Source organism: Gopherus flavomarginatus, chromosome 22 (assembly GCF_025201925.1).
Source record: "Gopherus flavomarginatus isolate rGopFla2 chromosome 22, rGopFla2.mat.asm, whole genome shotgun sequence".
NCBI classification, from domain to species: Eukaryota; Metazoa; Chordata; order Testudines; family Testudinidae; genus Gopherus; species Gopherus flavomarginatus.
Genome location: NC_066638.1, coordinates 16616867 through 16642185, shown reverse-complemented (window position 1 = coordinate 16642185; position 25319 = coordinate 16616867).

Below are 25319 nucleotides of genomic sequence, written 5' to 3'. Positions count from 1 at the left end.
AATGGCCAGGCATGAACACTCTCTGAGGGGTGTACAAGGAACTGTGTGAGATGTGAATGACAACAGAAGGGGTCTCTACAGCCTCATGAAATCCCAACCCAACCCAGGGAACATGTCATAACACACCTGGTCACTTTTAATGACAGGAAGTTGGTCGATCTGGAGGACACTGAGGCAAGGCCTGTGATGAGGAAACTGAAGGTGCAAGGTCCAGCATCCCTGACTTGTGATGCTCAGACAATGGTGACAGCACACTTCAGCAGAATACAACTGATTCAGCCCCAAATGGGTTGAGCACAAGACTTCCCTTGGGGACCCACAAAGCAAAGGGAGGCAGAGTTGTCACTACAGACATTCAGGAGACTGATGGCAAAAGCCAAACAGACGGGAAGGGGTCCCTATCTGGCCATGATGGACCATTGTAATTCTCCTTCCCAGGGCCCAGCACAGGGACTGATGGGCCAGAGAACCAAAATTCTGCTTCCCATGAGGGGATCGTCTGTGGCAGCCCAGTGGTGGAAATACAGACGGGACAGACAGGACACAGACACAGTTAAGAGAAAACCAAGCTAAGCAAGCAGCCCACCACAACAAAGGAGCCAAGGACCTGAAGCCACTATGTACAGGTGAGTAGACTTGGGTCCAAACATCAAATAGCCACACAAAGCAATGGCAAAGGGCAAGTGTCCCAGCTGCAGCGGGACATAAGCCATGTGAGGTCACTACAGAGTCAGAAGAGCAGTGGAGATAAAAGCAGAGACAACTACAGAATAGCGAGACAGACGGGGCCAAGGTCAGGACCAGGAGTACTATAAAGAGCCTCAGCCATCATCTGGCCTGACGTAGGAGATCTGAAAGAACGAGCAACACAGAGGACTAACAGAAGGAGGGCAGCACCTGGTTGGAGACAAGTTCCCACTAACAGTGATAACGCATACAAGACTGGTTCAAAGACCAGCACACTTGAAGGCATTTAGGCCTAACAGACATCAATAGGAGGCCACTAAAGGCCATGTCCCAAGGATGGGATATATGACTAGCAACCTCTAGCCCCAGCAAGTCACCAAACATTGACACAAAGATACAACAACAGCCGGAAATATTAAAGAGAAAGCTGTAGCAATGTGCATGAAATCTGGAGGGAGAAGCACAGATTGCAGCAGGGAAGTGATTGGAGGATGCCCCAGGAAGTCGATCTGTGTGCAAATGTCTGGAAGGCTCACTCCAGCTGAAGCCCTTCTGGAAATAATGCTCGTCATAAAGAGCTTGTGTAGTGTTAGAAACAGGGAGTCCTTGCCTGCTGTTAACATGGCTCACAGCATGTGAAATAGGTCACTTCAGCCTCCATTTTATTTGATCACGCTGGAAAAACCAAATCACTTCAATTATAAATAACTCAACTTCCATTCTTCAGTCTAATTGTATCAGGCAGATGTTACCAAATGAATCAGTCACTGGGTATAGAAAGTTGTCCTTTAAGAAAGATGGGGCCAAAGATTTTAATGCGTAAGAAGACAAGGAGTCCAAGGAAGTCTCCCTGGTGACTAAACACAGACTGCAGCTAAAAGTTGTGTTGTTCAGACATCGTTACGGGCATTAGCATGTGCTCAGAAAGCTGCGCTATGTATCAAAGCGAATGTATAAGTAACAAGATCAACCTTTTAGAAACTGGTGTGAAACAGGATTTTTGAAAATTTGAAGCCAAACTTCTGACCTTTGGGGTTAAATTTCTAGAAAGGCTGAAACCTGGCTTCTGTTCTGTACTGATATTTATTTGCATTAAATACTCAGCAAATATAGAAATGAGGATCAATTAATGAATGACCCAATCAGCAAAAAGGCCAAATTCATCAGCTACACTATTCATAATGAATTACTGGACCAGTTCCAGCTTTGAGTAATTAAGAAACTGGATAGAACTGCCCTGTTAAGAGAAGAACAGATTGGTCTTCTGAACTTCCCATGTACTTATGAGTCTAACAGTTCAATGCCCCCCCATGACCAAATGCCCTGATTTGCACATACATATTTGTAGAACAGACCCGGTAACAGGCATTATGAAATGCCATCACAAATAAATGGCAGCATATGCCACATATCACAAGTACAAAAGTAATTTATGAAAATAAAACTAGCTACCAATTCAGTACCACTCCAGACTGAAATTCCCTTCATTTACCTTAGCTCATTCTCCTCTGTAAGCAAATCACAATTAGGCCCATGACCAAGACTTTAAAAAATTAGTCCCTAAAAGTTGGGCTCTGAGGGGCCAGATTTTATAAAGTGTTTAGGTGCCTAAAGATGCAGGTAGGGACCTACTAGGATTTTCAAAAGCACCTAACTCCTAAACTTGGTTGCAGCTGAGAGAGAACTGTGATAGGCCCTGCTAGGGAGACAGGGAACGTAGCGATGAGACAGAGCACAGAATGCGGCCATCATAGCCATGTCCATGCCTGGCTACAGCAGCCTGATGCCCTCAGCAAGTAAATTCAGGGCAGTTTTCGTGTGGTCTGAACAGACCTTCAGTCATCTTGGACTCTGTACAAAACTGGCATCAGGGAGGTGACGAGGATTTTACAGCTTGCAAATCAAACAAGGAAGTTTGCATGCCTTCCATCTGTGTCAGCATGACAGGACTGCCCCCAGGCTGGACGGGTTGCCAGCCACTGACAATTACAGCACAGGGTTCCAAGCAAGATGAGGCAGTCAGGTAAAAATAGCATGTGGGTCAGGGAGAGGTTAGCACAACACTTGGGGATTATTCAGGTAGCTTTAAGGAAGGGTTTAAACACATAAGTGAGAGATCAAATGTGCCACTGAAACAATAAATGACTGGTGTAGGCTGTACATTACGGTAAACTGCCTACCCTGACTAGCCATCCTTGAGTGAACAAGGCAAACTGACCCACTTTGCAAAGGCAAATAGCTGCAAATGGGGCAGCAAAACAATAATATGCAAAGTCAACTTGCATCCCGCACGATCCGAGAGAAAACTGGGATTAAGTCCAAGTGCAGCGAGTCTGACGGTCTCAACAAAGTCACTATCACATCCCTGTGCCCTGCCCCTCACACCTACTCTGTTCCCCGTGCACGCACATGCACACACACACAATTGAAGGCGCTGACAAAGATACTGAGGTTGGAATAGCAGGACCTGCTGCAGCTCAGGACTGAGGTGTGTTTGGCAGAGTTGGGGAGAGACAGCAAGGACCAGAACAGCTGAAAATGTTATGGCGCTGTCTTGTGCCCCACAGTCAATGCACCATGTGCCCTGTAGCAAGCCCCAAGCAAAGGTGAACTGAGTGTGAACTAATGCATAGCTGTCGGCCTAAATTCTGCAGCAAAGTCTCTGGCTGATGTGGTGCACGGGTGAAGCAGACTAGGAATTCAGCTTTCTTTAGATTTAAAGTGGCAGTTTCCAGTCTGGGATTGGGAAGAGCCCCTGTGGTGATTATCTGGCTGTTTCATCTTAAGCACCCAGCAGCCAACAATGCTGACATTTAAACTGTCTTCTGTATGTTTCAGAGTCAACACCACACTGAAATAGACAACTCCAAGAACTATTGTTTCAGGCTGTCTGCAGAATCAGGCCGACAGCAATGCATTAGTACACACTCAGTTCACCTTTTCAAGGCGTTCTTCGCGTCCACAAGGGCTACAGACATAATTTTTTACAAGTGAAGCAGATTTAGCAGCACAATTCCATGGCAAATTCTCTGGCCTCAGAAATACAGGGTATTACTAACTATAGTTTGTTCTTCCCTTGAAATCAGGGCTGGCTCTACCATTTTTGCCGCCCCAAGCAAAAAATAAAAAAAAAGGCAGCTCGGACCATCGCCTTAACTGCTGAAGCAAAAAAAAAAAAAAAAAAAAAAAGCCACCCGGACTGTGCCGCCCCAGGCGCGTGCTTCCTCTGCTGGTGCCTGGAGCCGGCCATGCTTGAAGTCATCCTGTTTGTGACATCACAGGCATTTCCACAGGGAGCACTTATTGAGTTATGATGTCATAAACTCAAGACCATAGACCAGACACTGATAACCGTTATACTGCACAAGTTAGTGGAATTACTCTTGGCTTCTGGTAGACCAGAGTCTGATTTCAGGAGTTGATGTAGTCTGAAGAAAAATCTTATTTTGTGTGTCCCTTCTCATCAAGACTGAGAGAAGGGAGAGACAGAAAATAGAGGTTATATAAATAGCATTTCCATGAACCATTAGCTGGTCTTCTTACCTTCATTTCTCAGCCACCTTAATTTTTTACTTAATGAAGAATAATCCTTTAAGCGCCGAGTGTCATGGGGAAGGAATTGTCTGTAAACTCTATTAGATTAAAAACAACCTAAAACAGATGAGACCACAACTCTGTTTTTTCCTCCCTTCTAAGATTGAAAAAGAATGAGTATTTTTACACAAGTGTGCATAACTTAAAAAAACAAGAAAGAAAGAAACACAACACTAGAAGCCAGCACGGACTGAGGCCCACCTGCAGCTGCCCCCAATTACAGAGGAAGGAAATCGGTCAGTCAGTCTGTCCTGGGAACACTTGTGTGCTGAACAACAAGCTGAGAATCAGGGGGTCAATGTAGCAAAAACCAGGAGTGAGGCTCCTGGTTGGTTCTGAATCAGTTCTGTTAAGGGCTGGGATTTTAAGGGGTTCCAAGACCCCAAAGAAAATGAAGTTGTGTTGAGCTCCTAACTCCCTTGGCCTGCTTTGAAAATCCCAGCTCAGTTGTATTATCAGTCCCAACCAGGAGCCCTGGCAGGAGGCTAAGGAGTGCTATACTGCTGGAAAGGCCAGTGTTTGGAACAGACAGAAAACAAAGGCCCTAGATCCCAATACACCAGCGGTCTCCAACTTTTTTGTGACCAGTCGCATATTCATGTTTTCAGAAGAGTGTGGCGGGCGCCAACAATTTTACAAGGCTTATTTTGTATTTGTACATTAAATAATACAAAAAAAACAGATTTAATATTACATAATACATGAATCCAGAGAGAAGAGAGAAGCCAGAGAAAAGCCACGAGGACAGAGAACACTGGTGCCCGCAGCCCTGGAGTACTCTGTCCCCAGCAGGCGCGGGGCCCCAGATTCTCTTCTCTGCTGGGCACTAGGTGGGCCCTGCACCTGCTGGGCATTGAGAACACCAGCGCCTGCAGCTCCAGAATTCTCTGTCCCCAGCAGGCGTGGGGCCGCGGCTTCTCTCCGGCTTAAGCCGTGGCCCCGCACCTGCCATGGACCGAGAATACCGGTGCCCGCAGCCTGCAGCTTCACAGTTCTCTGTCCCTGGCAGGCGTGGGGCCGCAGTTTCTCTCCCCTGCTGGGAATTAGGCAGGCCCTGCACTTGCCAGGAACAGAGAACACCACGCTCACAGCCTGAGTTCTCTGTCCCTGGCAAGTCCCCTGCTGGGCACTAGGCGGGAACACATAAATGCCCTGGCTGGTGCCATGGCTCCCGTGGGCACCATGTTGGGACCACTGCAATACACTTTTCACAAGAGCAGGGAAAAGGGGGACACTGGGGGCAGGATTGTCCCCTCTCTCCTGGGTAAATGCCTATCAAACGTACGTCTGCCTCACCTGTGTATGAGTATTGCTAACGTTAGTATTAGACTTTCACCAGTGTGTTTAGAGTCTAGAGGTTATGAAATGCTTGTACGTTGCTGCACGCGTTCATCTCACGTACAATATCTGTAACCCAGGCTATACGGTAACACTTAAGTGCTTGTTCTGTAACTGTAAAAATATTTGCTCGGAAACTGTAAATCCAGTCAGGAAAGAAACATCAGCAAGTGTGAAAGCCTGGTTTGCACCCGTGAGGAGGGGCTCCCTCCAGCTCATCAAGAAAGCCTATTGACAGCAAATGGGCCATTGTAAACCACTGAATAACAAGGACTTTGCTGATTGCTCCCAGCAGCCAATGAAGAGGAGGATGTGTAGAAACGCTTGTCCCATCAGTTTGGACTCTAGGGAGATGGGGATAAAAATCCCTGCCCAGAAGGAATTAGGGTCTTTTTATGCTGTTGGACTATAAGGGGCAAAGATTCCTAAACATATGCAAGAGATCCCCAGGATTACCCTAGGTTAGCCCTAAAAGACTTATAGAGCTGACATTTCAGCAGCTCTATCACCATCTAAAGCCTAAGACTGCAACTCATTTGTAAGTGTATGTTTATCTGCTTTAATTTTTGTAAATAACTCTCATTTCTTTTTCTTAGTTAATAAATCCTTAGTTAGTGCACTGTTGGATTGGCTACAAGTGTTATTTTTGGTTTGTGACCTGGGGTAAGTGACTGGTCCTTTGAGACTGGGAGTAACCTAAATATTTTGTGATCTTTGGTGTAAAGCGACCAGCTATCAGGGTCAGGTTTGCCTGGGTGGCAAGATAGATCGGAATGTCCAGGGGGATGGTCTGTGACTCTATAGTAAGGCTGTTATCAAGCCTGAGGAGTTCACACTTGTTACTTGGTTGGTCAAATCTAAGTATAGAGCTCACAGCCAGCTTGGGGCTTGTGCCCTGCTTCTGCACAGTCTGCCCTGAGATTGGTGTTTTCACTCATGAGCCACTCCAGCCAGCGTGACAGTGACAATAAAGTTTTGCAGCATTTCTAAGCGGGTGGAGTGGACATGTGAGTGAAGATGGGGACACCAGCCCTACAGACCTGATCCAAAGCTCACTGAAGTTAATTAAAAGACTCTCATTGGTGTTAATGGGATATATTAACCCTTTGGAGCAGACACAAGGCATTTAGACCCAAATCCTCAAAGGTACTTAGGCACTCAATGAGAGTTAGGCACCTAAATATTTTTGAGGTTCTGGGCCTTTGTCCTGAATTTCCCATTGTTGCTAGCACTGATTCAATGGTAGGAGTGCGCGTGTAGTTAGCGGTCCATGTGGTAGCTAGCGTTTTAATCCCCATGTTGCCTGACTCTGCTCAGAGTAAGTCTGGACAATACCTTGGTAATAATGCCAGCAGCTGCTTGGAGCCACACGTGCAGCAAAATTCCCACAACTTTAACAATGGTAGGAAATTTGGAGCAATATATCCAAGTGCAGACAAGGCTCCAGTGTCTGCAAGTGATGTATGTGCATGTTGGAATACCACATGTATACACGTGTGAGTGCACGTATGTGCCTCCATATAGGTGCCTATATTCCTGTGTATGTGTAGGTATTATGTGTGTCTACAGGTGTCTGTGTGTGTTATGTGTTGGCACAGGCAAGTGATATAGGTGTATGTATATCTGCATATGTGAAAATATTTGCTGGTGTGTAATATATGTGTCTGTACATGTTTTTGTTTACACATGGGGGGAGGGAGCAGGAAGGTTTATTTGTCTAGATCTTTACACAGCATTTAGTGCCTCTTTCATCTAGCAGCTTAATTTTTGTTAAATTTGCAAGCAAATGCTGTTCACACATTGCAAACAATGTTCAGGAATGTCAGTGGTGTGGGACGAGCCTGTAAAACAAAGGAAATTCACCAGGAGGGGCAAAAATGCTGTTAACAAGAAATCAGAAAGTGTTTGTCATTGTCTCCGATGATGTCCATGCCCTTTTTTCCTGACAGAGATTCTTTGGGCAACATTTGCGTCTACATTTGAATATATCATTGGGATCTGCTGTTTACAGTTTAATCTTTGTTACGCTCTTATTATTTGCTTTTATTATTATTTATTATTTGTGCTGCACCTAAGGTGTGCCACTCCGAGCAGAATTACCCCGAGGAGCTTACAGTCTAGAGTTCAGACTTGACGAGACAAGAGCGAGTGAGAACAAACCTGAGGGGAATGGGGTGGGGTTGAACAGAGCGATTTGGAAAAGATTATGCAGGCTCCAGTCACATACACATCCTAGCAAACAAGCTGGGTTCTATTGTACGGGGAAGGTGTAGATTAATATACTAATTAGTTCACTTCTTGCTCTGTCTCAGGATTTGCTTCTCTTCTCCCCCAATCTAGGCAACGATTGACATTTGACTATCAGAAATGCATAACCTTCCTTTCATTGTTGGTGCTTTTATTTTCAAGATCCTTCTCTGAAAGGCTTTGGCAAATAAAACTCAGCAAGGAGAGGAGAGATGGTGTTTTGCTCCAGGCACAGTCCTGAGAGTCAGAAGTTCTAGCTTCTACTTCCTGTATGAGTTAACTCTGAGCTCTCCTTACCCAACTGTATGGGGATCATGCCACTGACCCAGGTCACAGGTGTCATTAAGGTTTCTGAAGTACCTGAGACCTGCTACTGGAAAGTGCCAGAGAAGGACAACATACTGGAGGAGGATAAACAATAGGCTAAAATCTGCCTTGCCCTCACAGGTAGCTCCCACGCTCAGTGACCCAAACAGACTGTTAACCTACTTCCTCCAGAGTGCTGGAGAGGGGTTGTACCCAGCAGCATTCCATAATCCCAAGGAGGTGTGACCACCTGGATAAGGGGCCTGGCATCTCATAGCGGACTCTAGGTATCAAACATAGAATATCATTGGAAGGGACCTCAGGAGATCATCTAGTCCAACCCTCTGCTCAAAGCAGGACCAATCCCCAACTAAATCATCCCAGCCAGGACTTTGTCAAGCTGGGCCTTAAAAATCTCTAAGGAAGAAGATTCCACCATGTCCCTAGGGAACCCACAGTGCACATTGCTTCTTTCTGAAGCGGCACTAGAGTCTCTGCCATGGAGTCTAAGTCCTGCTGCTTGCACAGACTCAGGAGACCTCTTCTCAGGCTCAGTGTACCTCCTACCATGGCCAGCTAAAGGGGAAACAGGGGTCTCTGCCCCCAGCTCTGCGATGCTATGTGGAGGAGGAGCTGCTTCACAAATAATTTGTTTTTTAAACTGTATTTGGTTGTGTGTTTATCATTCCTAAATGTACTCAAGGATTCTGTCCCAGATTTGGGACTCAACCACAGGCAGTTTTTGTTTTATAAATCAAGCTTTGCAGGACACCTTTAAAGATCAGCCTTCCCATTGCTCTATTTCCCTGCGTCTATGTCTACACGTACGGCGGCATGGAGAATGGAATGCACGCCCTGCATGCTGCTGAGCATGGACATCAATAGCAGTGTATACAATGAGGCACTCCTTAGGCTACTGGCATGCCCAGCACGCAAGCCCAGTAGGGTGTATTCCCTACACAGCTCTCGACTCACCCAACCATTGCCTCCACATCTACACTGGTATTTTTAGCAGTGCAATGTCCCACTGCCTCTCTGCTGTCAGAGCCTTTCCCTGCTGCCTCCGCACTGCCAGAGCCTTTCACTGTCACAGGGTACTACATACCTCAGTGAGTGGTGGCTCAGCCTGCTTTTCACTGCCACATATGTACCCTATACACCACCCCAAGTGTAGCCAGGGGATAATTCTTCTATTGTGTCAGACTTGAATTATATATATTACATAATTCACCTAAACATCCATATGTTTATATTCACAGACCTATAACAACACAGAATACATGGTTCCCAAGGCCAGAAGGGAGCAATGTGGCCATCTAGTCTGACGTCCTGCAAATTATATCCTAATATATAATCATTTGAACGTGAAGTCTCATTGTAATGCCTTTATTGTACCATCTTCACTATGCACACTGGGCAGACCGAAGAGGAAATTTGAAAGCAGGATTGGTTTGTGTTGTTACTTTTTTCCCCTCCCCCTGAATGCCAAAAGCCAATCCAAGTAGTCTGGAGATGATAATGACCTACATATGTAGCAACTTACTTCCCAAAGGACTTCAGTTTTCTTTACAGTCTGATATGCAATGGAATCACTTCATTCACTAGTGAAATGCAGCCGTCTCTGCTATGAAAAGCCAAGTGTTTAACAGCACACAGCTAGACTATGCAAGAACTGAATAATTAAATCAACCACAATCTTATGCTGTAGCAGGTAAGAGCAGAGGCAGTATAGCCTGGAGGAATATGTACCCAATTGTGAGTTGAAAAAGTCTGACTTCTAATTCATGCTCTTCTACTGATTTGTAGTCTGACATTAGGTGATGCTCTTCACCTCTGTGCCTCACTTTCCCCATCTGTAAAATGGAAGTGATAATGCTTCCTTGGTGAAGGAAAGGCCTCCATATGAAGTCACCATGGCTGTGTGAGCCTTTGGAAAGTGGGAGGTCCTGAAGTCTCAGATTAATCATGCCATAACAGATTTGTCTCCTTTTTCTCTCTATCTAAACAACATCCAGTACTTTGCCCAGCCATAGCAGTGGCTGAGAACGCTCACACCTGCTTAACTAGCCTGGAGTGCAGGATATTATGGTACCTGTAGCCTCAACTCTTATTCTGGCACCAGCTGCCACTGAATGTGATTCTCCTGGCTTCAGTGGAATCACTCCTGACTTACACTAGTGTATCTGAGAGCAGGACCAGATCCTGTAGACCTCATCATCTTACGAGTGGAGAAAATATCATATGAAGTAATGACATAGCCACTGTCCTCTGTGTGTGTGTGTGTGTGTGTGTGTAATTCTTTAAAAAGTTATTTTTTCGATGGAATAAAATTAGGTGAGACAAAAACTTGGGCACACAGGATTATCCACATGCTAATTTCACTGCTCTCTTGACTATTGCATATGCTAGAGGCATCTTTCATACCAACCCTCAAGCAGCACAAGTGTTAGCTGTTATTTAACCCGGAATATGGATCATTGCAGTGAGCCTAATTCTGCTCTTACATATACGTCTCATACTTCCATGGAGCTACTTCAAGTTTACACCAGTGTGACATCACACATAGCCCTGAGTGGTTTTCTAAATTGTGGAACTTAGATCCACTGAGGGGACGTGTAGGTGTGGGAAGGGGAAGGGGTGTGTGTGAGGAGAGCAAAGAGGACATTTCAAGGTTATTTAGAAAGCCACGGGACCAGATTCTTCCCTGATGTAATTCTGCTAAAGCTAATTGTGTTGCACCAGGGATAAACTTGGCCCACAACGTTTAATCTTCATGGTAATTTCTGTGACATGGCCTTAATGCCACCCACCCTCCATGCTGCTCTCAGGCCAATTCCTTCCGCCACCTGCAGGGTGACAAGTGGCCCAGGCCTGAATTTCAAAAACCTGGTTGCTCTGTAACAGTGGTAGGCAACCTATGGCACGTGTGCCGAAGGCAGCATGTGAGCTGATTTTCAGTGGTACTCACACTGCCCAGGTCCTGGCCACCGGACTGGGGACTCTGATTTTAATTTAATTTTATATGAAGCTTCTTAAATATTTTAAAAACCTTATTTACTTTACATACAACAATAGTTTAGTTCTATATTATAGACTTACAGAAAGAGACCTTCTAAAAACATTAAAATGTATGACTGGCACACGAAACCTTAAATTAGAGTGAATAAATTAAGACTCTGCACATCACTTCTGAAAGGCTGCTGACCCCTGCTCTATAATTACCTAAGTTTGCTTTGAGCATTTGGTCCCCGTTAGCCGTAATAGCAGTTGGGCTGGGGATTATTTTTTCCAAGGAACAGCGCTTACTTTACTTTCTTCTGATTTTCTGCCTAGGCACAGGTGATCTAGGCATTTCCAGTGAGCCACCACCATGGTTCTAGTGCCACCAGGAACAAATGCCATGAGGTCTCCGTTGCCTGGGAATTTGCAGTCATGTTGCAGTCAGCTCATGCCATTGTGTAGGAATCAAACACAGATGCCCATGCAGGACACTCAGGGTATGACATTCCTACCGTGTGAGCTGAAGTAATAGGTCCAGCTATCAGGGACCATTTCTGGAAGGCGCTTGTGACCTTAGTTGTCAATGGAAGTCCAGGGTGCACAGTACCTCCTAGGAGTCTCTCAGCACTATGTAAGATCAGCCCTTAAAGGACCAGAACAAGTCCTGTACAGAACCATCTTTATTTTGCATTTCAGATCCATGGGGCTGAACCCTGTACGGTGCAAGGTGTTGTCACGTGCAAGCAGAACGCAAAGCTCACAGGTCCTGGCCTGATGAGAGTCCAGCAGTGCAGCTGTCAAAGAACAGGAGCCTAAGAGTGGGAGTAAGTCCTAAGGTGGGAGTGTGTAGGAAAGGAGTGATTGCCACTACTTGCTTCCATTGAAGTCAGTGGAAATTTTGCCAGTGACTTCAATGGAACCAAGCTATAGCACTATATAAATATTGCATATTAGTAAATTGCATTAAAAGAACATTATCCAAGTTGCAAAGTCAAACACTCAAAAGTTAGGAAATGCCTGAACGGAGGTTGGCCCCCTTGTGCCTGTGCATCATGACAAGTCTGTAATTACATGATCACATACTATTATTTCCACAGGGCTCCTCATTCATTAGTGCACAAACTGAACGGTTCTCCCACACTGAGCAGCTTGTCAATATTTTGTTGTTTTCTTATTCCTCAGTGTGTGGCCCCAGGCCTCATTTGTTGCACACTATTCCAACCCTCTTCTGAAGACAGCACTACGGCTTTCCTCATGGGTTCTTCTATGGTGCTCACCACTGCAATATCTGACAGCTTCACAAGTGTTAATGAATTTATTTGCACATCACCCCTGTGAGATGTGGGGGTCCTACTGTCCCCATTTTACAGATGGGAAACTGAGCCACAGAGAGATCAAGGTCAAAACTATCCACTAATTTTGGGTGCCCAATTTAAGACACCTGGTTCCTGATTTTTCAGAGTATCATTATATAGCATAGTGCCTGTGAGAGCTCAGCACTTCTGCAAATCACGTACCATGAGTCTTAAGTCAGGCACCCAGAAAATGAGGATCACACAGGCAGTGACCACCTGTGAAAAGTTTGGTTTAAGTGACTAGTTTGGCATCACTTAAGAACTCTGTGGCAGAGACAGGGATAGAACCTAAATTCCCCAGGACACCTACTTACTTGCCTTAATCATAAGACTGTTCTCTGTCTTTTTGCAAGCCTTTGCCTCATTCACTACACCAGGGCCAGTGCAAGGATACTTTGAGCCCTAGACCCTAGGTTGGCTGGAGACAGGGGGTGTGGGGCTGGCTGCGGGCAGGGCAGGAGGTGTGGGGTTGGCTGGAGACAGGGGGTGCGGGGCTGGCTGTGGGCAGTGCAGGGGGGTGCAACAGGGGCTGGCTGTGAGCAGGGCAGGGGGTGTGGGGCTGGCTGCAGGCAGGACAGGGGTGTGGGGTTGGCTGGAGACAGGGGATGCAGGGCTGGCTGCGGGCAGGGCAGGGGGTGTGGGGCTGGCTGTGGGCAGGACAGGGGTGCAGCAGGGGCTGGCTGTGAGCAGGGCAGGAGGTGTGGGGTTGGCTGGAGACAGGGGGTGCGGAGCTGGCTGTAAGCAGGACAGGGGGTGTGGGTTGGCTGGAGAAAAGGGTGTGGGGCTGGCTGCGGGCAGGACAGGGGGTGTGGGGTTGGCTGGAGACGGATGTGGGGCTGGCTGCGGGCAAGGCACGGGGTGTGGGGTTGGCTGGAGACAGGGCAGGGGTGGGAGGTTGGCTGGAGACAAGGGATGCAGGGCTGGCTGCGGGCAGGGCAGGGGATGTGGGGCTGGCTGTGGGCAGGACAGGGCGTGCAGCAGGGGCTGGCTGTGAGCAGGACGGGGATGTGGGGCTGGCTAGAGACAGGGGATGCAGGGCTGGCTGCGGGCAGGGCAGGGGATGTGGGGCTGGCTGTGGGCAGGGCAGGGGGTGCAGCAGGGGCTGGCTGCAGGCAGGGTGGCAGGTACCAGGGTCATCCCTGGATATTCTGGGGCCCTACACAATGGGGCCCCCGGCCTTTGTGGGGGGAGGCCCCTCGGGGGGTCAAGGGCGCCCCCAGGCTTCCGTGGGGGGCAGGCCTCTGGGGGGGCAGGGCTGGCTTGGGGGGCTGCGGGGGAACCACCCCCAGCGCTCCCTGGTGGTGCGGCTGGAGCCGGGTCTCTGCACTTCCCCTCGCTGGTGAGTGCAGGCCCAGCCCTGCTGCAGAGCTCTGGGGAGCGGGGGCAGGGGCCCTGGGGCAGAGCCAGAGCAACAGGGAGCAGCGCAGTGCCCCCGGCGGCCGAAGGAGGAATGACATCACTTCCCGGCCTGCGGGACAGAGCTGATCAAAGTTGCAGCGCCCCCTCGCACAGCGGCAGGAAGAGGATTACACCTTTAGCCAATGCCGGGTGAGCATCCCAGACATTTTGAGCACCGCTTTTTGGTGTCCTCAAATCTTGGCACCCTAAGCGGCCGCCTAGTTTGCCTAATGGTTGCACCGGCCCTGCACTACACGCCCTCCAACTCCTGCAACAAACAAGGCAGACGTCCTACGGGCAATAGTCTCTTTCCCTGTGCAACACTGCTTCTTGTCCTCTCTTGCTTGTAATTGGGAGCCTCGCTAAGAAGTTTCCCTCCTCAACCTTTGCCTTGATTAAATCTTGCCAGAAAACAAGACCATGAAGCAGCTTGATGGGATCTCCAGGTCTGTTCCTTCCTTTTGCTAATTCAGAAAATGCTGGTGTCCAGGGTCCCTGAGTTCTGCTCCCAGCTCTGTCCTTGACTTGCTCTGTAGCTGTCACTTTAAGTTTCTGGATCTCAGTTTCCCCACTTATAAAGGGAGATGAGAATATTTACCCACCTCACCAGGGGAAGTGCCTTGTGAAAATTGGTCATTAACATATAAGAAAGATTAACAAACTAAAAACTAATATATACAGAAATACAATATTATATGTATATTCAAGGGAGTTATTTAGATGTTGTCCAACCAGCTATGCAAAATTTTTAAATAGTTTTTACTAAGCAATTAGGGCTGTGAGTGCAAATAAAAGTTAGAATTAAAGTAAAAATTTACTAGTTGACTAAATAAGGCAAGGTCGTACACTCAGCTCAATATTATTTCTCTGTGCCAGGCAATAACTTTTGAAAACTGCATCCAATTAATTAAAAAATGTCATGGAATCTTGTATTGATTTTTGGTGAAAATCAAAAAACAAGACCCATTTTTGGCGAAAATCAAGCCCACAGAGTGCCCATTTGGTGCAGCAGCAGAAGAAACTCTGGCACCCTCTCCTGCTGCCTACACACACTAGAGGATTGCATGCTTCATTGCTCATGTAGACCTTGCTCTTCAGATTTGTCAAAAAAAATTTAAGTGCAAATGGAGGCTCTGTCTTTCCCTGCCATGCTCCTTGAAATATTTTTCTTCTCACAAGATTGAGAAGGAAGGTGTGGACAACTTGTGCTGTCTTTGAGGAGGTAGAACATTAGGGAGAAGGAAAGAAGGAATGAAGCGTTCTCTCTCCTTTCCCTCTGGCTGTCCCTGAGCAGGGGTATTGTTATGCTGCAAACTGTTAATGGATGCCATCAATAGATGGTAGCAACTTTGTCCTCCATTTTCCTGCCATTCAGTGTTCAAATTATCCCCCAAAATAAAAAGTTTCTGGCCATTGACATCTACAACATTCTCTGAAATTTTGGAATTGATCAGATGTGACATTCAAAAGTTATTGCTTTACATATATGTATACATAGAAACAGAGAAATGCCATCAAGTTGAATGTAAGGCCTCACATGGGAGAGATTAATAAAGCTTGGACTTTTCAGCTTGGAAAAGAGACAACTAAGTCAGGGGAATATTATAGAGGTCTATAAAATCCATGACTGGTGTGGAGAAAGTAAATAAGGAAGTGTTATTTACTCCTCATAACACAAGAACTAGGGATCACCAAATGAAATTAATAGGCAGCAGGTTTAAAACAAACAAAAGGAAGTATTTCTTCACGTAACACACAGTGAACCTGTAGAACTGTTTGCCACAGGATGTTGTGTATAACCAGTTTTAAAAAAGAACTAGATAAGTTCAGGTCCATCAATGGCTATTAGCCAGGATGAGCAGGGATGGTGTCTCTAGCCTCTGTTTGCCATAACTGAGAATGAGTGACAGGGGATGGATCACTCGATGATTATCTGTTCTATTCATTCCCTCTGAAGCACCTGGCATTGGCCACTGTCAGAAGACAAGATACTAGGTTGAATGGACCAGTGGTCTGATCCAGTATGGCCATTCTTATGCTCTTATTGCTACCGTCATGTTTCTAATGCTTTTTGAGCTCCTCAGATAAATGACAAGAAAAAGGATCTAACTCTGGTTAAGATTTTTAACCAGACTCAAATCAGTCTGGAGCACTAAGATGAAGGGAGAAAATGTGCTGGCTTGTGATTTACTCACTGCTTTCCTTTGACTTCAAGGGCAGGGCTTCTGGCCACAGCCTGGCAAGAAGGAGCCAGCAAACAGAGCTGAAAATGGGAGTTTGAATGGGAGTTCAGCTGGAGGAGAAGGGAAAAGACTCTTTAGTGGTAGTGAGTGAGTTTGTGTGTTTTTCAGTGCGTTGTACCTATAAAAGCAGCCAGCCAGCAGGACAAGAGCCAGCAAACAGAGCTGAAAACAGGGAAGTTTGAGTGGGAGTTTTTCAGGGGAATTGGTGGGGGTGGATGTGTATTGTTCTGGTTTTGTTTTAAGGTCTGGTTTTGGGGTTTTTTTTCTCCTTGGCAGACATTTAGGTGGGAGGCTGTGACAGTGCTAGAGGCAGCAGTGGCCGTGACCCAAGGAAGGGAAGAGACAATGAAGCTGATCGGATGTGGACGCTGTGGGATGTACATTACCCTGGAGCACACACCTGAAAAGACCTTCATTTGTATGAGGTGCCACCTGATAGAGCTGTTAGAAGATCCAAGGTTTGGATGCAGGTGGAAACTATGGTTGAGGTTTGAAGGAGATTTTAGCATATGGATGGGGAGAAGGAGAGAAGAGGCTGAAGGGAGAAGTGAAGACTCGCAGATGCAAGCCGGACTGGAGAACTCTGAGGGGAGGCTGCTGGGTGAGGAAAGTGACCAGTGGAAGCATGTGACTATGAGAACCAGACAGAGGACAAGACCGGCTAGGGAAGGGGAAATAAAGCTCAGGAACAGGTTTGCTGAGTTCGATAATGAAGAAGGGGCACAACAGGCAGTAACTGAAGGTGGAAGGGCCAGGAAGACAAGAAGAGCAGCTAGTCCAAAAGAAAAGGGGAAGAGTCAATCAAGACAATCAGAGTTCCCTCCATTTGCTACCAGCTTTAGAAAACCTACCAGTGGAGAGCAGCTCCATTGTACGCCTGCAGAGGGCAGTGGTGCCCACAGGCGCAAGACCATCAATCACTGTGACACCGTTAATATTTATGACCATACACAAGTGTTTCTGTGCCACCAGTTCCTGTAGTATCCAGGTTCTCGGGTGCCACCTGTTTCCTAGAGCACATGCCCAGCCTCTGAGCAGAGCCTCAGGGGCTCTCAGACATTATTCAGTCCAACTCTTGGGCACAGAGAATACTCTTCAGATAGTCCCACCCACAGGAGTATGAGCTCAATGGGGTTTAGATCCAAGTTCTTCAACCTCATTTCACTCCAGGCCTTCCTTTGTAGCAGCTCCACTACCACCAACACAACAGGTTCCCCAACACCTTCTCAAATGCTGCTTTCTCCTTCTCCCTCACGAAAACAAGCCAACCCTCTCCCATTTCCCTAACCCTCCCACAACTGCACTCCAACCTGGCCCCTATCTCCACAACAGATCGCATCCTGCTGCTGCCCTCCAGACTCCCCAGCTACAGTCAGCCACAATCCCTTGCTAATTCTGTCCATCAACCTTGTGTTCCCAGGCAGTTTACCTCCCCTGCTGGTTCTTGGATGGCTCAGTGGTGGAGGCACGTGTTGCACCAGGAGCATGTGCTAGCGAGCAGTTAGAATGTCCACCATCAGGAAGCACTAGACAAGAGTTCTGCCCCACCTCCATCCCTTCCCAGAACCTGGATTGGTATCACCTCTGTTGTCCCTGCTGCAGAAGAGCTACTTCCCAGGCGTAAGGGGTCATTCATGAGCAACAGCTATATCCTCTTCCATTACGGGGCAGTGTTGCACATCAACACAATCTCCACTGAGAGATCTTGGTAATGGCTGGGCAGCATGATGGAGGGTGGAGCAGAGGAAATGTGATAAGGATGAACTGAGCGGTGTTCTGTAGAAATGACTAGAGAATGCAATCTTCTTCTTCGAGATGAGCGTCCCTGTGGGTGCTCCACTCTAGGTGTCGGTGCGCCCCTGCGCCTTTGATCAGAGATTTCTGCAGCAGTACTCGTAGCGGCCACGCATGCTCAGAGCCTGGCCCCCGCTCTGAGTATACCTCTAGTGACCATGCGCGGCCGGTTCCCTCAGCTCCTTCTCTACCGTCCCCGGCTTGAGACGGAGCTCAGCAGACTCCTTAAAGAATTTCTTTCCTCATTTTAAAATAACTTGTAGTTAGACAGTTTCTCGTTAGTTAATTGTTAGTTAGTGTTACCTACCTTCTTTTCTACTGTCAAAAAAAAAATAATAAAATTTGTTCTCTCAGCCGCTTCAGATATCCCTGGTTCCACAGGCTTGAAGCGCTGCTCCTCCTGTAAGGACGCTATCCCTCTCTCCGATGGATATTCACAGTGCATAAAATGTTTGAGGGAGAGCCATATTCCCTAAAAATGTGCTCACTGCACTAAACTAAGCTCCAGAGCGAGAAAGGAAAGGGAGATAAAACTTAAACTTATTTTACTTCAAAAATCCCTAGGGTCCGCCTCAGACCCTGGCGTGGACTCTGCCTCCGCTCACCGACACAGCTCTCCCACTTCTAAAAAGCAGAAGAAAGCAGCAAAACGAGGACACCTTCTGTCAAATTCAAAAGAAGCCCTTAGACACAAACCTTCTCCGGTCAGATCCACAGTCTCCTTACCGGTGCTCCCCTGCCTGAGCACTTTCGAAGGGCCGGGCTCCTCCGGCACCGCGTTAAACCCGCCTGTGCTTTCGGCGGCAGCGCGAGGCTCCGGTGCCAAGCAACAGGCTTTCAGTTGCCTGCCTCGATTATGGCACCTATCGGCACCGCGATGAACGTGGTGCCGACAAATCAGGCCCCCCCGAGGCACCGCAGCCTGCTATTAATAGCACAGCACCAACTATGGCACCAGCATTAACAGCGATACTTGGCACAGAGCCAAGACTAAGAACTCCGGTGCAAGCCCGGGTTCCCTCACAGCAATTCTATCAGCCTTCACCTTCAGCTGCCTCAGCGCTGCCATTTACCCAGTCAAGTGACCTCCTAGAGTCACCTATGCTGCAATCACCCTTCCTTAAAGACTGCTTCTCCCTTACGAATTATTCAGGGTCTGAACAGCCTTCCTCCAGTGAGGAGGAGTCTGAACAACAGGGTGATGTTTCAATACAATCGGAATTCCATCCTCGGAGTCCTGTCACCCACGGGCACAGGAAAATTGTCTCAGACTACCCTCGAGACCCTGCCTCCTGGTGTCCCTCTGGATGGCACCACCTATGCCTTTTCCACCACCATGGCAGTATTGGGCCCCATGGGCACCTTTCCCTCGGCAGCACACCTCTATTCCAATCCGACGAGATGCGAATGTCCAAATCATATGGCTCACTTGGCGGCACCCTCCCAGTCTCAGGATCAATTAACTCCTGCTCCTGACCCAGTACTAACTGAAGTACCAACTGAAGCAATATCTGAAGAAGCTTTACTTCCCTCCCCTCTACCGCCCTCAGACGATTTTTCGAAATTCCAGGATCTCTTTAAAAGGGTTGCCAGCGAGCTTAGAATCAATCTAGAGGAAGTACCAGACCAACAACATGAGTTAACGGACATCCTGCAACCCTCTTCTTCATCCAGACTGGCATTACCAATTAATGCAGCCCTTCTGGAACCTGCTGAGTCCATCTGGCAGGCTCCAACCACAAGCCAGCCTACCTGCAAACAAGCGGACCGTAAATACTTCATTCCCTCTAAGGGCTCTGAATTCCTTTTCTCACATCCTGTGCCAAACTCACTGGTAGTGGACGCAGCCAATCAAAGGAACAAACAACAGTATTTCCGCCATACCCCAGCCAACAAGGAAGGCAAACACTTAGACCTGCTGAGTCGCAAAGTGTATTCCTCTTCAACCTTACAATTTTGAATTGCCAATTATACCGCAATTCTGGCAAAGTACGACCATAGAAACTATAACAAGTTCATGGACTTTATTGAACACATTCCAGACTACAAGAAACAACAGTTTACAGCTTTAGTTTCCGAGGGCCAAATCATATTACGCACGGCTCTTCAAGCTGCTCTGGATTCAGCCAATACTGCAGCAAGATCCACTGCTACAGCGGTGGTCATGCCCCGAGGTTCATGGCTCTCCTCTTCCCTCTTTCCTCTTGAGGTTCAGAGCACCATAGAGGATCTCCCTTTTGATGGTGATAAACTCTTTCCTTCCACCACTAATGAGGTGCTCCACTCAATGAAGGACTCAAGGGCAACTCTTCGATCCTTAGGCATCCAAACCCCTACAACCAGAAGGCGACAGTACAGATATCAACCTTATCACCGTCCACGCTATCCCCCATATACTCAGCATTTCCCAAGATCTCAGGATCAACAACAACAACACCAACACCAGAGATCCAGATACCAGCGGCGTCGCCTCAATTCTTCCGGGATGCCCCAACTTCCTCCAACTAATAAGCAGATTTGAACCTTTGGTGGAGGGTCTCGTAAACATCGTCCCAACTTCAGCGTTTGCACTGCCTACAACTATCTTTGGACACCGCCTACAGCCATTTTTGCACCAATGGCAGAATATTACCACCGACAAGTGGGTTCTAGAGGTCATCACAACTGGGTATTCTATCCCTTTTCTCTCCTTACCACCCACCCACCCTCCCTGTCCCTCTTCAGGGACACCTCTCACGAGCCACATCTCCAGCAAGAAGTACAACATCTCCTTCACCTGGGTGCTATCGAACTTGTGCCAGAATGCCACAAGGGGAAAGGGTTCTACTCCCCTTATTTCTTAACAGAAAAGAAAACTAGAGGATGGAGACCGATCCTCGACCTCAGGAGGCTCAACAAATTTGTCAAAAAGCAAAAGTTCAAGATGGTTACTCTCACCACCATAATTCCAGCCCTGGAGCAGGGCGATATGTTTTCAGCCCTTGATCTACAAGACGCCTAATTTCACGTCACTATCCACCCGGCCCACAGACGTTTTCTTCATTTCACCCTCAGCTCAATGCATTTCCAATACAGAGTTCTACCATTCGGCCTTTCCACAGCCCCTCGAGTTTTCTCCAAGCTCCTAGCAGTAGTCACTGCCTACCTCAGGAAAAAAGGAGTCATAATATTCCCTTACCTCGATGATTGCCTCCTGAAGGCCTCCACATTCGACAAGGCCCTCCGCTTCACACAAATCACCACTGAGTGCTTCCAATCCCTGGGCCTGCAAATAAACGAAAGCAAATCCACATTAAGTCCTACCCAGCACCTGGAGTTTATAGGAGCGAGCCTCAACTCCACAACCGGACTGGCATCTCTCTCGCCCGACTGATTCAAAACCATAAAACTGCTGGCTACAAGACTTTACAACAGCCCCCGGGTCACCGCCCGAGACTGCCTCCAACTACTAGGGCACATGTCCTCGTGCACTTTCATGGTCCAGAACGCACGTCTCTACATGAGGTGCTTCCAAGCTTGGCTGGCCATGGTTTACAAACCAAACGTGCACTCACTAAACAAACAACTGGCCATACCCTTCCGAGTCAAAGACTCTCTCATATGGTGGACTGTCCCCTACAACCTCTGCTCTGGAGTCCCCTTCCTCCAGACCCCCCCAACTCTGATGATGGCGACCGATGCATCCCTCACGGGCTGGGGGGCCCACACCTCTCACCAAACAGTCCATGGGCTATGGTCTCATTCCAAGACCTCCCTGCACATAAACATTCTAGAACTTCGAGCTATACGGAATGCCTGCCGCTGCTTCCTTCCACTAATCAAGAATCAGCATGTACGCATAATGACAGACAACATTGCCTGCATGTTCTATGTAAACAGACAAGGAGGGGCCTGTTCCCACTCTCTTTGCTCAGAGGCCATAAAACTCTGGAATTGGTGCCTTGTGAACCACATCCGCATATCAGCTGCTTATCTCCCAGGGGTAATGAACACCACTGCCGACGAGTTAAGCAGACGTTTCCCTTCAGAGCACGAATGGGAGATAGACGAGGGAATCATTTACAACATATTTCGAACTTGGGGTCACCCAACCATAGATCTCTTCGCAACCACGAAAAACACGAATGCCTTAATTTTTGCTCCAGGGCGGGACTGGGCAAACACTCCCTCGGAGATGCATTCATGATCTCATGGCACCAGGACTTAGCTTATGCATTCCCCCCAATACCATTGCTCAACAGGGTCCTCATAAAGATACAAACGGATCTTGCCAGGGTGATCTTGATCGCACCTTCATAGCCGAGACAACCATGATTCCCTTTCCTCACCAGAATGTCAATTCGACGACCAATCTCCCTGCCTCTCATCCCGAACCTCTTATCACAGCAACATGGCCGGCTTCTCCACCCCAATCTCTCCATGCTTCATCTCAAAGCCTGGTACCTGCATGGTTCTCCCAACGAGAACTAGACTGCTCCAACCAAGTTCAGAGGGTACTTCTACACAGCAGAACACAATCCACCCATACCACCCATCTCCGAAAGTGGAAACGATTCACAAAATGGTGCTCAACTGAACAACTTTCTCCTACCTCGGCACCTCTTCCCTGCATACTCGACTATCTATTGGACATTAAGCAATCCGGCCTTTCCTTCAGCTCCATCAGAGTCCACTTAGCTGCCATCACAACCTTTCATGGTACAGTTGACAATATCTCGGTCTTCGCTCATCCCATCACCAAGCGTTTCCTGAAGGGACTCCAAACCCTATATCCAGACATTAAGCCACCTACCCCTCCATGGGATCTTCACCTAGTATTGTCCTGTTTAACTCATCAACCCTTTGATCCCTTAGCCACCTGCTCCCTCTTGCACATCTCGATGAAAAGAGCCTTTTTGGTGGCCATTACCTCCGCCAGACGGGCAGGCGAGATAGCAGCCCTTATGGCAGATCCACCATATACGCTCTTCTTCAAGGACAAAGTTACTCTACGCCTACACTCAAAATTCCTTCCAAAAGTTCACGCTTCATTTCACATCAATGAACCAATACATCTACCAACTTTCTTTCCGAAACCACATGCAAACTCCTTCAAAGCCACAATGCACACACTTGATGTGCGCAGGGCCTTATCCTTCTATTTGGACAGAACCAAACCCTTCAGAAACTCTCCTAGACTCTTTGTCTCCATCACGGAGCGCTCCAAAGGCATGGCTATCTCTACCCAGAGACTTTCGAACTGGATCTCCGATTGCATACGACTCTGCTATCAGATAAAAAACGTTACACCTCCAGCATTGATCAGAACACATTCCACTAGATCTGTATCTACCTCTGTAGCCTTCTTACGTAAAGTACCATTGTCTGACATTTGTAGAGCAGCCACTTGGTCCTCTGAGCACACATTTGTCAAACACTATGCCCTTACTCAGGGCCCTCTCTCTGACACTCGATTAGGCAGGGCAGTATTATCTACTGCATTCCTGCCAGACCCGAAGTCCCTACCTCCTTGAGATACACTGCTTTGAAGTAACCTAGAGTGGAGCACCAACAAGGACATCTCTCGAAGAAGAAGAGGAGGTTACTCACCTTGTGCAGTAACTGACGTTCTTCAAGATGAGTGTCCCTGTGGGTGCTCCACTACCCACCCTCCTCCCCTCTACTTCAGAGTTGGGGTAGCCTCCGTTGTAGAGAAGAAACTGAGGGAACCGGCCGCGCATGCTCACTAGAGGTATACTCAGAGCGGGGGCCAGGCTCTGAGCATGCATGGCCGCTACGAGTACTGCTGCAGAAATCTCCGATCAAAGGTGCAGGGGCGCACCGACACCTAGAGTGGAGCACCCACAGGGACACTCATCTCGAAGAACGTCAGTTACTGCACAAGGTGAGTAACCTCCTCTTCTCTGCGGGTTGCTTGAAGTCTGGAGCAGGGATATAATTCTGTACGACACTGTATAGAACAGTTCCGAAATTAGTATATAAAATAACCCCGTCTTTAAATTCTTCAGGCCTTTTCCAGAAAGGAGCTCCTGAAGGACTCTGCTTGCTACTCTTTGGGTAGCATTTCCCCTGCAGGACTAGATTTAGCTCTGCTAAGGTTTAACCTGAGCGGACGCTATGGTCACACCGACTTTCAGAAGAGCTCAGTTAACAGTTAGGCTCCTAATAAGGGGTCAGAGTGTCAAAAGACCTCAGCAGGTTGGGTGCTCAGAACTTAAGAAAATCTGACAGTGGGAGCTGCTGGGTGCTGAGCAAACTGAACAAAAGGCACTAAATGTGTTTGAGAATCCAGCCCCCTGCAAATTCAAAATGAGACAGGAAGCAGCATCCCATCTGGCTACCTTTGGGGTCCCAGTCCCAATAGCAAGTCTTCTAGCTTCTAGCACCTGCTTCATTTAGCAGCACTTTGGGGAGAAAACATATTTCCCACTATAGAAATGGGCAGAGGTCAAGAAGAAGTCACTCCAGGGCAAAGTGAAGAGGGTCCCAAGCAGCAGCATTCTGGCTCAGTGGTTAGGGTTTTACCTGTTGCAGTGGTTATGGTATCTTTGCCCCATATAAAGGAGCAGGTGGTAAAAATGGTATGGCACACATTAGAATAGCTGGTGAGATCTGACACTGTGACAGCCAGAAGAGTATAAAGTGATCTAGTACCTTCCATCCCAAATGATCCCAAAGCACTTTACAAGCATGAGTCAAGCCCCCACCACTGAAAGGCAGCCAGCTCTGGAGTGGAACATGGCAGCTATGTAAAAATCCACAACAGGGGTTAATATCCTACTATTACAGAAACTGCCATGCCATTCAGAATGGCCACATGCAGTGAGAGCACCTCCAGCACCACACTGCAACAATACCATAGAATATCAGGGTTGCAAGGGACCTCAGGAGGTCATTTAGTCCAATCATCTGCTCAAAGCAGGACCAATCCCCAACTAAATTATCCCAGCCAGGGCTTTGTCAAGCCTGACCTTAAAAACCTCCAAGGATGGAGATTTGATTCCTTGAGGACTTGCTCCATGATTTTTCCAGGCACTGAGGTGAGGCTGACTGGCCTGTAGTTCCCCAGATCCTCCTCCTTCCCTTTTTTAAAGATGGGCACTACATTAGTCTTTTTCCAGTCATCCGGGACCTTCCACGATTGCCATGAGTTTTCAAAGATAATGGCCAATGGCTCTGCAATCACATCTGCCAACAACTTTAGCACCCTTGGATGCAGGGCATCCGGCCCCATGGACTTGCACTCGTCCAGCTTTTCTAAATAGTCCCAAACCACTTATTTCTCCACAGACAGCTGGTCATCTCCTTCCCATGCTGTGCTGCCCAGTCCAGCAGTCTGGGAGCTGACCTTGTTCAT